Raw genomic sequence first — 11,166 nt, forward strand, 5'->3', positions numbered from 1 at the left:
GATATTTCGGAAGCTTTCATATATTTTTGTTCTTTTAATGAATACCTGATATGGCGGCGCTCTATTTGACAAAAATGAGAACACAGGTTTGGAATGTGAATGGTTATTTAACAAATAAAACTATCTAAAACTGTTCCAAAGTAGTAACTTGTATATCAAAAGAGACTTTATATATCATGGCTTTATTGTGCATGATCGATATCAATGATTGCTACAAACACTTTTGACACTTCATCGCCACCATTGATATAGACCTTTACTAGTTTTCTAATCCAGATTCTTTTTGTTATCTACAGAGATGTGGTGGTAAGAAGTTACAATAAGTCTTCTCTATAATTAATTTTTTTTAGTTTTCATAGTTTTGTTTGATTATATTTTCTTTCAGATAGATTAAACAGTTCGTTATCTTTACAATCTAATTAAAATTAGATGTTAGTTCGGCTCACATACTCGCTACACTAACATCTAACAACATTCCATAGAGGGTCACATCAGAGTTCAAAATCTATCAACCAATCAAATTGTCACTGGCAAAATCATCGGATATATGTCGACGTAATCGAAGCGAATTACTCTAGAGTTGTTCCGAATTTGACCACTGACGTGACCCTCTATGGGATGTTGTTAGATGTTAGTGTAGCGAGTATGCGAGCGGATCTAACATCTAATTTTAATTAGATTGTTATCATCACCTTTTTCATTTGTTGCAAAATATCATTATTAAAGTTCGTGTAGAGAAGCTACTGGTCCCTATTGTTAAAATCTTTGCTTTGAAATTATTTTTCGTGCAGAATTATGGTTTCAATAACAAAAAAGGACCACAGCGTTTAGTCGTGTTTTCTATTAAGATGTTTTTAAACGTTTATCATGAAAACTCTTTTGAGCAAATAAGGAAATCCTTAACACTGGGAATAGCAAACACTTTCATTTTATTGAATAGAATTAATAGCTTCCTTTAAATAAAAAAAATAAGTTATACTTCCTTTACAAGGAACATGAGGAAAAACTGCTTTGTCTCTACGTAAAAGACTACATGTAGTTAAAGTTTTAAAAGGACCTAAAAATTACATTTGTTTGAAAGCATTTTTGTCATTTGCTGTAATGCATCATGTTCTTGTTGTGTTTGATTCCAAAAGCAAGTTCATATATCTGCTTTCTGATAAAATGTTTATGTTTGTTTGTTTGTATGTTCTTTTACCTCCCTCTCAAAAATATTTTTGGAGACACAGCCACTTGCTGCAAACTGGAGAGCTTCAAACTTTGTTCTATACTTGGCTTTCATTAATCAGAGAGGTGTCATTTTCGTGCCAGCACTTACTGCGCCACGGGACCTCGGTTCATACGGTCTCATTCGAAAGATCGATCTCCACGTCCCACAGTAGAATTCGAACCCGCGACGTAAGGATCTACTCCTTACTTCTATATACTAGAGCAGAGGCTGTGCCACAAAGGCTACGAATGTTTACGTCAAATCTTTCCTATGAAAGTGTTCTATTGATATTAAACTTTTTTCGAGAATTTCTACTTTTGATGCATAAATTTTTCAATTAGTTAATTAGTTAAGATGTCTTATTGATATGCAGAGAAATATTATTATGTTGATATCTTTATTAGTTTTATCCAAGGTCTAGTACATCAGCTAGTAACTATGTAATAGATTCTCTATACAGATTTTTTTCTGACTCTTAAAACCTGAAACATCTTGCAAATTGTAAGACCATGACCCTTTTACTTTTTTAGGTTTGGTGCTGACTGTCAACAGAAATATATCTGTTGGCCAATTTCTTTGATGACGAGGTGTCACCTTGCCGTCTATGAGATTGGTCTTTTCTGTGGACAGTGAGAAACGATCTCGTAAGTTTTAATTTCCTCGATCATAATAAGAGTTGCAAACATAAAAAGGGCCCCGTAGCAATATTTTTCAAAGCGGTAAAGCTACACCCACACACACACACAATAAAATACCAAGCAAGAAAAAACAATTGATGATGCTTTAAAAAGGACACAAAAAATACCGGTATTGTCTCTTTTCAGTACAGGTTACTGGTGTAACAGGAAAGGAGAAAATGTATGGCTGGACCGGGAATAGAACTCGGGACCCCTCCGTCTCCACTCAGATGCTCTATAAACTTAGCTATCCAGGACGATATCCACTACCCGAACCATTATATTCCTCCCTCCTTAAGTTGTCTTCGCCCTCGGAGACTATCATTATAACAAGCTACAAGGTTTTTATAACCTCCTAGCAGGACTTTCACCTGCAATATAGAGGTGGTTGACGGCAGGAAATCTTCAATAGAGCGGAGAAAATGTATGGCTGGACCGGAAATAGAGCCCGGGACCCCTGCATCTCCAGTTAGGTGCTCTAGCAACTTAGCTATCCAGGCCAATTAATATATCTACGGCCCAAACCATTACACTGATATGCAACGACTGAGTTTTTACTCAGTGATTTACTAATAATCACATCTCTGAAATTTTTAATAACCATCTAAATTTGGTGTTTATACTAAGTAATGGTCAGGGCCATGGTAAAGGTAGATTAACACATTATTTTTCGTATGTATAACATAAGAATGATTTTCTTAAATTGTCAAATATGATTAATGATTAAATGTACGCTAATTACGCATCTTGAATGAATTATTGTATACTATATAAGTTGGTTTAAAGGGGGGGGGGGGGGGCTCGCCTCCACGTATTGGTACTAAGTGGTGATTATTTTGCAAAAATGAATAAAATCAAGCTTGTTACAGCATATTAATTATATAGTTTGCAGACTTCTAGATGAACAGGATATTATAGTTTTGTTTAAGGATCTCGTAATCATTTGCAGTTTTATGATTCCATTATTAGCTTTTGATACTGAGAGAACAGATGTGGCAATATGTGTAAAGTATTACCTAAAAGCTGTTATGTATTTGTGCTATTTATTTACTTGGCTGGAGAAATTGATTTGAAAAACTTATCTAAAAGTAAGTATTGCTCTTTTAATTGTACTCTCTCTCTCTCTCTCTCTCTCTCTCTCTCTCTCTCTCTCTCTCTCTCTCTCTCTCTCTCTCTCTCTCTCTGAGAAGAGATGAAGCGGGAAATAGAACTAGTAAAACAAGACAATTAACCCATGCATGTCACTTCATGAAACCATAGTATGTAACATATTTTAAATATTTAACAAACTTTTATTTTAGACATGAACTGTTATTTAGGACATATAGATGGGAATTGCGAGTTACCCTGCCGCTATCCATCCTACGGTAACTATTGTCAGAAAAAGTGCTATTGTAAAAAAGAATACTGTGATCACGTGAACGGATGTCGAGGTATGCTAATTCAAATACATACAGTTTATATTATATAACAAAGAATTTAAATAATTCGAAAAGATAATGGGGTTCTCTAGTCCGCATTCTTAAAGATCATTTAATACATTAGCTTTATTCTGATGGTATTCAAATCTTCTTTAAAGGTCGCTCAAATTCATGATCAGAGAACTATTTCCTTCTCTCTTTTTTTCACAGAGTGTTCACCGGGTTCCAGGGGACAAAGTTGTGAATATAACTGCACATATCCAAATTATGGTGTATATTGTCAGTCAACGTGCGACTGCTTGGAAGAAGAATGTGATTATATCATTGGTTGTGAAGGTGAAGAAAGAAATTGTAAGATTATGAAGAAGATTTTAAAATTCCATCATCCTTTTTTATCGAAAAATGTCAGGTTTTTTGCAGGAAAAAAGGAAATGCAGAATTTTAATATTTGCAAATATTAAAACTAAATCTCTTTAACTAATTGTCAAAATTAAAAGAATTTATACTGATAAGAAAGACTTTCTTAGTAACGGGTGGGGCAAATAAATGTACTTCGACAAAAGGCAGAAAAAGTTCGAACACCATGCTTTCTAGTACTATCGTACTTGGTTTTATTGCAGTTTTTCATCAATTTACTTTATATACATGTATTTCAAAATTCTACAATCCTCAACCGCTGTACATCACACAATTTTTATATTTCATTTATTTTATATTCATCTGTACTTTAATGTGCTCTCTGTACATAAATTGTTCTTCGAACAATTGTATCAGATTGAATAATGCGCACCAAGGATAGGCCATTTATTTACATGTATTTTCTCTGTATTTATGATTATTTACAACGATTTAAAATGTGATGGCATTCAAAACTTCTAAGTGTAAACGAGGACATATAAAATAAGCAAATAAAACAGTTTAAAAGAAATATATTGAAGTGTAACAAAAAGAAGAATTCTGACGATTATGATTGATACATGTTTGATCTCTAATAAGTAGAATCTGTAATGTGTGAGATATTTTTGTTGAAAGACATTTAAAGCAAGTAAAAAAGGACTATCTTTGAAAGGTTTCAAATATTTTTTTCTGTCGTTGATTCATAAAAGAGAGGTAATTGTTGATATAAATTTAAATCATAAATACACATCTGTTTGCCAATAGGAATTAAAAAAATACTTAGAACAGGAAAATGTGATCAAATTTTCAAGTTACGTGCTATCTATAAACCAAATTTCCCGGAAAGAACCGTATATGAATGCCGGTGTCAAATATTAGTAGTTCTTTACATCAGGAGTTTACTCGATAGCGACTTTTATTTCAGCTTCATGTTGATTCATTTAAACGTTCTTGAAATGACAGAGTATGTTTGTTTCTGGTTAAAAAATAAAAATATATTTCCTTCAAATCTGCTTAAAGTCGAGTTGCATGATAATTAGTTGTTAAATGAAGAAACGTCGATACATGCAGTCAGCATATTTCATGTGCACAGGATTGGTTAAAAGAGGGATTCTTCTCATAACAATCCTTTCTTTTTTTAATTAAAAAAATTAATGAAATGAAATGTGATGGTGGCAACTGAATTAAATTTAATAGTGTTATTTACGAGCAAGGTCAGGTCAAGGCCATTATCATTCATTTGTTCCATAAAGAATAAGAAAAAAATAATATTGATCATGTAATGCCTTCTTCTACGAGTATTTCAAAAGTTAAATAATTTTAATATTATCATACGCTTTATACATTTATAAATAATCACACTATATCAATGGAAAAATGTGATTTCTTAGAATTTTTATTAAAACAGTGTCCAGGAGCTTTCAAATACATTCTGTCTTTCTGATGAGTTGTTCTCGAGAAAAGTTTTTTTTTACATGTACAAATGTCCCTTTTATTTAAGTTTTCTAAGACATTTTGATTATCCTTTTATCTTATTTCTTCCTGCATGAACATAAGTATAGACATGACAAATTTTCTCATCCCTCCTTTACATAATAATAAATTTTATCATTCAAAAGAATAGATTGAAACGCTTTACTAGAAATTAAAAAAAACAATTTTTGTCCATTGTTGGGAAGAAAAAACTCAGTTATCAGCTTAATTAAATTTTGCACTTATTAGGTTAATTAAATGTTGCGCTTATTAGCTTAATTAAATGTTGCGCTTTATAATTAACGCTGTTTTCTTTTTCGCATCGGTCGTATTATTCAACGCACTTTGCATATCCGCTGAGGCTATCCAATACTTCGACCACATTGGTATCGTGTATTTAGAGGAATTTCAGGGGATCATAAATGAAGAAAGTGGGAGTTTAAAGTATTATTACCAGTACAAAAGTCTTCTGATTTGGCTGTCATTAAAATTTTTACATTAATTGTATAATTAGTATTTTTATTTTGAAATTGAGAATACTTTTGTAGGAGGAATGTCAATTATTTATTTAATTTTATTTAAATTAATATTTGGAAGCTGTTATGTATTATTGCAATAAATGTATTTGGACGAAGTTTGTTTGAACAACCCAGCAATCAGTAAGTAGCTCTCTCTCTCTCTCTCTCTCTCTCTCTCTCTCTCTCTCTCTCTCTCTCTCTCTCTCTCTCTCTCTCTCTCTCTCTCTCTCTCACACACACACACCCTCCCTCACACACACACACACACACACACACCTACAGAGAGCAACTTTTTGATATCAAGGAGTATACATATTCATATAACAAAGAATTCATTCTTTGAAACAAAAACAATCAATGTCTACAATGTATATCCTTTTGCAGAAATACGGCAAAAATTCATTTGATAAAAGAATGAACTGTAGATATACAAATACTCAGGAAATTGACAATTCAACTATAAGAAAAACCTGAAATTAAACAATTTATGAAAATGTGATATGTAATATAAATTTTAAAGAATTCACATCAATTTTCTCTCATATTAGATGTTGGTTGTAATGTAGGATATCGATATAAAAGATGTGAATTCCCCTGTCGCTATCCAGACTATGGTATGTATTGTGAGTCAATGTGCTATTGTGAAAAGGAATACTGTGATCAAGTGAACGGATGTCGAGGTATGCTAATTCAAGATCACACAGTCTATATCATATATCACAAAGAATTTGCATAATTCGAGAGGAGACAGGGTTGCCCTTTAGCTTGTTAGCATTCTTAAGAATGTAATACACTGGCTTTATACTAATGAAATTTAACTTAATTAGGAAAGGGTATACCGGAATACCTTTTTCTCATCTCTAATGCATGACCACCTTCAATTTACTATTTACTATTCCAAGCATGTAGGTTTTTATTTCAAGATCCTTTATGTTCTCCCATGAAGATAATGGACGTCAAGGAAAAACAGTGTGATGAAAATGATATTGCATTGTTAACGATTTTTCCTTCTATAGAACATAGATATTTAAATCTTTGATAGCTTTTCAAATTAATAACAATAGACCAATGTTTTAAAATATGAAATAAATGGATTTTCGTTAAAACCTTCAATCGTTTATTTAGCTTTTGAAAGCTTTAAGCCTAAGAACAAGAAAAAATATAAACATGGGATTTTATTCTATTACTTAACGATAAAAAACTTTCTTAGTATAATTTTTTTTTCTTTACATAGCTACATCAACATGTGAAATAAAGAAAAAATGAATATACGAATCATAATCGATGTTGCGTTCTTTCGTAAATTATAATGTTCATTTGACAAGAAAGAAAGAAAGAAAATTTGCAGAATTATAACTGGAATTGAAAGAATTATTGAATAAAAAACATTTATACTGATAAGAAATACTTTCTTAATAGCTGGTGGATCAAATAAATATACATGTACCTAGATAGTATGCAGAAAATGCTCGAACACGACACTTTCCAGCACTATCGTGCTTGGTTTTATTGCAGTTATTCGGTGAGAGAGAGAGAGAGAGGGAGAGAGAGAGAGAGACGTACATGAATTTGCCTTTATAAATTATTTAAGATAACTTGAATTTTTTTTATCAGACTTCTCAGAATTTCTCAGAGTTATTGCAATTTTAGGATTAAAGGGGAATGCATCAATATGTTGTAATAAAAATATTTTATTGAATGGGGCATATAAAAAAAGTAGCATAATATTATATTAGGAAGTAAATGTATGTTTTAAAGATCTAGAAACTTGTATCTGTATATATTGTAGAGTGTAGGGAGGGTTATAATGACAGTAGCTGTGATCAACCCTGCAAATATCCTACCTATGGAAAGCATTGTCAGTCAAAGTGTAATTGTGATGAACAGTTCTGCAGTCATAGCACTGGATGTAAAGGCATATGTCATTATCAAAAAAGTCTGGAACAGCGCATGCGCATGCTCGACATGTAGACGTAAGTTTTTATCGAGAGCAAAGTGTAGTCCAAAAACCTCGAATTTAATTAATTTCAGATCTTGAAAAATGCATTGCTGATATTCAAAGATGTTTTAAAGTGTGTTGAAGTGTGTTTTGACCAAAAAAATGCAATAGAAGCGAGGAACGAGAAGGTAAACAAAATTTGTAAACATATCTGTTTGTGAACACTAGTAAGCGATACTCATACGTTCCACTGTTACATTGTGAAATATGGCTAGTCAATTGACCCAGTCTAAAAAGAGAGCGCTCGATGATATGGACACTAACACCATTAACACCAGTACTAGTGATGAAGAAATTTCAAAGGAATGTGAAAATTTTCAGATGAGAGATGTCATGCACGGTATAACTAATATACAAAATACTCTTGCAAACCTTCTACTAAGGATTGATGGACAAGGTCGCCATCTAGACGAAGTTACCAAGGACATTAGAGGAAAACATGGCATTCAGGAGAGATTAGAAAACGTACAAGAACAGGCGAACGATACGATATATATAACCACTGAACTGCAGGAAAAACAGAAGAAGACGGAAAGAGAACTTAGCCGAATGAAAGATTACATAGTTCGACTGGAGTATTGTGTAAAGACTCAAAGTGAACAGATTCTAGAGCTAAGATCTAGAGCAATTGAAGACAATATCATTGTGAGTGGAGTAGACGAAAAGGCGCCCGAAATAAAAAATCCTGAAAACATTGTGAAGATCATTAGTAACGTGTTTGCAGTAGAGATAGAGATACCGGCAGAGACTGTTGATAGCCTACAGATATATAAAGTGTTCCGAATGGGGGAATACGACAAACATAGGAAATATCCTCGGCCAGTCTGTGTCCAGTTTGTAAATAAATCACATAAGGACATTGAGAAAAGCCCTGGACCAGACGGGTTCACCTGTGAATTTTTCAAATTTTTTTGGCAGGATTTAGGTGCTTTCATTACAAGAGCAATAAACAACTCGTATGAATTATCACACTTTACTGAACCAAATAAATTAGGTTTAATAACTTGCCTACCAAAACCAGGAAAACAAAAACAATTCTTAAAGAACTGGCGCCCAATCAGTTTATTGAATGTGATTTATAAAATAGCCTCAGGCTGTATTGCTGAACGATTAAAAACTGTGTTGAATAAATTAATGAATAAGGACCAAACTGGCTTTTTGAAGGGAAGATTCATAGGTGAAAATATTAGACTAGTTTATGATTTAATGAATTACACAGAACAAAAACAGATTCCAGGCTTATCAATGTTAATTGACTTTGAAAAAGCTTTTGATACTATATCATGGAAGTTTATATACCAAACATTAGATTTTTTTAATTTTGGGGAATCCATTAAAAATTGGATACAAACATTTTATAATGGAATCAAATCATGTGTCATACAGAATGGAATTTCCTCTGATTACTTGTTCCCACAAAGGGGATGTAGACAGGGGGACCCAATTTCACCATATCTCTTTCTACTATGTGCTGAAGTTCTTGGGATTCTCATTCGAAATAATAAAGACATAAAAGGAATTGTAATTGATGGGGAGGAATATAAACTTTCACAATATGCCAATGATACTTCAATTATATCTGATGGATCACCACAGTCTATGGATGGTATATTAAGAGAGTTTGATTATTTTGCAATTGTATCTGGACTGAAAATTAATTTTACAAAAACAAAAATGGTGTGGATCGGTAGTAAAAAATTCTCTAAAGAAGTCTTTCATCACTCGAGATGGAAGTTAGACTGGAATAATTCTACTTTTGTTCTTCTTGGTGTAAAGTTTTCTATTAATTTAGATGAAATGATTGAACTGAATTACCCCCCAAAATTAAATGAAATAAAGCGATTGATAAAACAATGGCAATTAAGAAAACTGACTCCCATTGGTAGATTAACAGTGATTAAATCCCTGATTATACCAAAGATGAACCATTTGATATTGACTGTTCCAAACCCCAATAAGGAATTACTCGATGAATTTGAGAAAGACCTTTATTACTTTTTATGGGGAAGTAAAGTACATAAGGTTAAGAAGAGTGTTATAATCCAAGACTATAAAAATGGGGGGTTGAAAATGATTGATTATATGGATTTCTTATGTGCATTAAAATCAACATGGATTCGAAGACTAATCTACTCAGACACGAAATGGTTAAAACTTTTTGAATCAGAATTAGGAATGAAAATTGAATCTCTTTGGGTAAGAGGTTTAGATTTTATAGTTAAGATGTGTAATAAAATAAGCAACAAATTTTGGAAAGAGGTTTTACTTAATTGGGTAAAAATCATTGACTGCAGTGGTAGTCAAAAAACAAGTAATACTCAAATTCTTCATGAACATATATGGTTTAATCCAAGAATTAAAATAAATAATTCCTCTGTATTTTTGAAAAGTTATTTTGATGCAGGCTTTGTTTTCATAAGAGATTTGTTTGACGTTGAAGGAAAATTTATAAGCCTCGAGTACCTCAATAATCTGAATGTACAAACTAATTTTGTAGAATATACCGGTTTAAAAATAGCCGTTACAAAGATATTGAAAAATATTGATATTGAAAAAAGAGAAGAAAGTGGTCCTTTTATCCCAAATTCAATTTACATTTTTTATAAAAGCACAAGTGGTTGTAAAGATATGTACAATATACTCATCAAGAAGAAAAAGCAAAAAATTAAAGCATTAGAAAAATGGGAAAATAATGGAATATCTTTTGGTGAGTTAGAATGGAACAAAATATTTGAACTACCATTTAAAGTTACAAAAGAGGCAAAATTTCAGTGGATGCAATTTCAAATCCTGCACAGGATTATTGCAACAAATAAATACCTTTATAAACTTAAACTAATTGATTCACCTGTTTGCTCATTTTGTAAACAAGAAGTTGAAACAATTGAACATTTATTTTTTTAATGTTTCTGTGTAAAAAGAATATGGTGTCATATAGAGGAGTGGTTTATGAAAAACTTCCATTTTACTATTAATTTTGATAGAAAAGATATACTGTTTGGAAAATACAACAATAAAAACATGTATAGATTACACAATATAATAATACTTACTATTAAACAATTCATTTTTGCCAGTAGGTTTAAAAATATGCCTAAATTAAGTATAGTAATGCTAGAAAAAATAATTGTAGATAGAATACTGGTTGAAAAGGTTATTCTTTTAAGAAATTGTAAATTTTCAGAATATGAAAAGACCTGGAAAATTATTTGTGATATGCTATAATGTTCTTCAAATTTATACTCAAATGTACCAATATGGTAAAATAGTGAAAACTGTTCCCCCACCTCACTTTGTTTTCTTTCCTCACCCCTCCCCTTTGTTTACTTTTTTTGTATATAAAGCTTTCACAATGAAGATTCATAATATACATGAATGTCATATATCTTATGCAGCTTTATGAAATAAATTTGTATTTAGCATTTACCAAAGAGAATTTGTATAAGGTATATAATATAAATTATATGGAAGA

At 31.8% G+C, this 11,166-nt stretch overlaps 1 long non-coding RNA gene across 1 annotated transcript; it reads left to right on the plus strand.

The window, feature by feature from the left end:
* The first annotated feature begins 633 nt into the window (after window positions 1-633).
* On the plus strand, window positions 634-5,845 carry LOC134232326 (uncharacterized). The gene is made up of 3 exons (XR_009984745.1): window positions 634-1,854; window positions 2,035-3,320; window positions 3,519-5,845. It is a non-coding gene; the product is annotated as an uncharacterized LOC134232326 (long non-coding RNA).
* The last annotated feature ends 5,321 nt before the right edge of the window (window positions 5,846-11,166 follow it).

This window comes from Saccostrea cucullata, unplaced genomic scaffold, assembly GCF_032062105.1.
Source record: "Saccostrea cucullata isolate Sc308-1 unplaced genomic scaffold, CSIRO_AGI_Scuc_v1 ctg4113, whole genome shotgun sequence".
In the NCBI taxonomy this organism is placed as follows: Eukaryota; Metazoa; Mollusca; class Bivalvia; order Ostreida; family Ostreidae; genus Saccostrea; species Saccostrea cuccullata.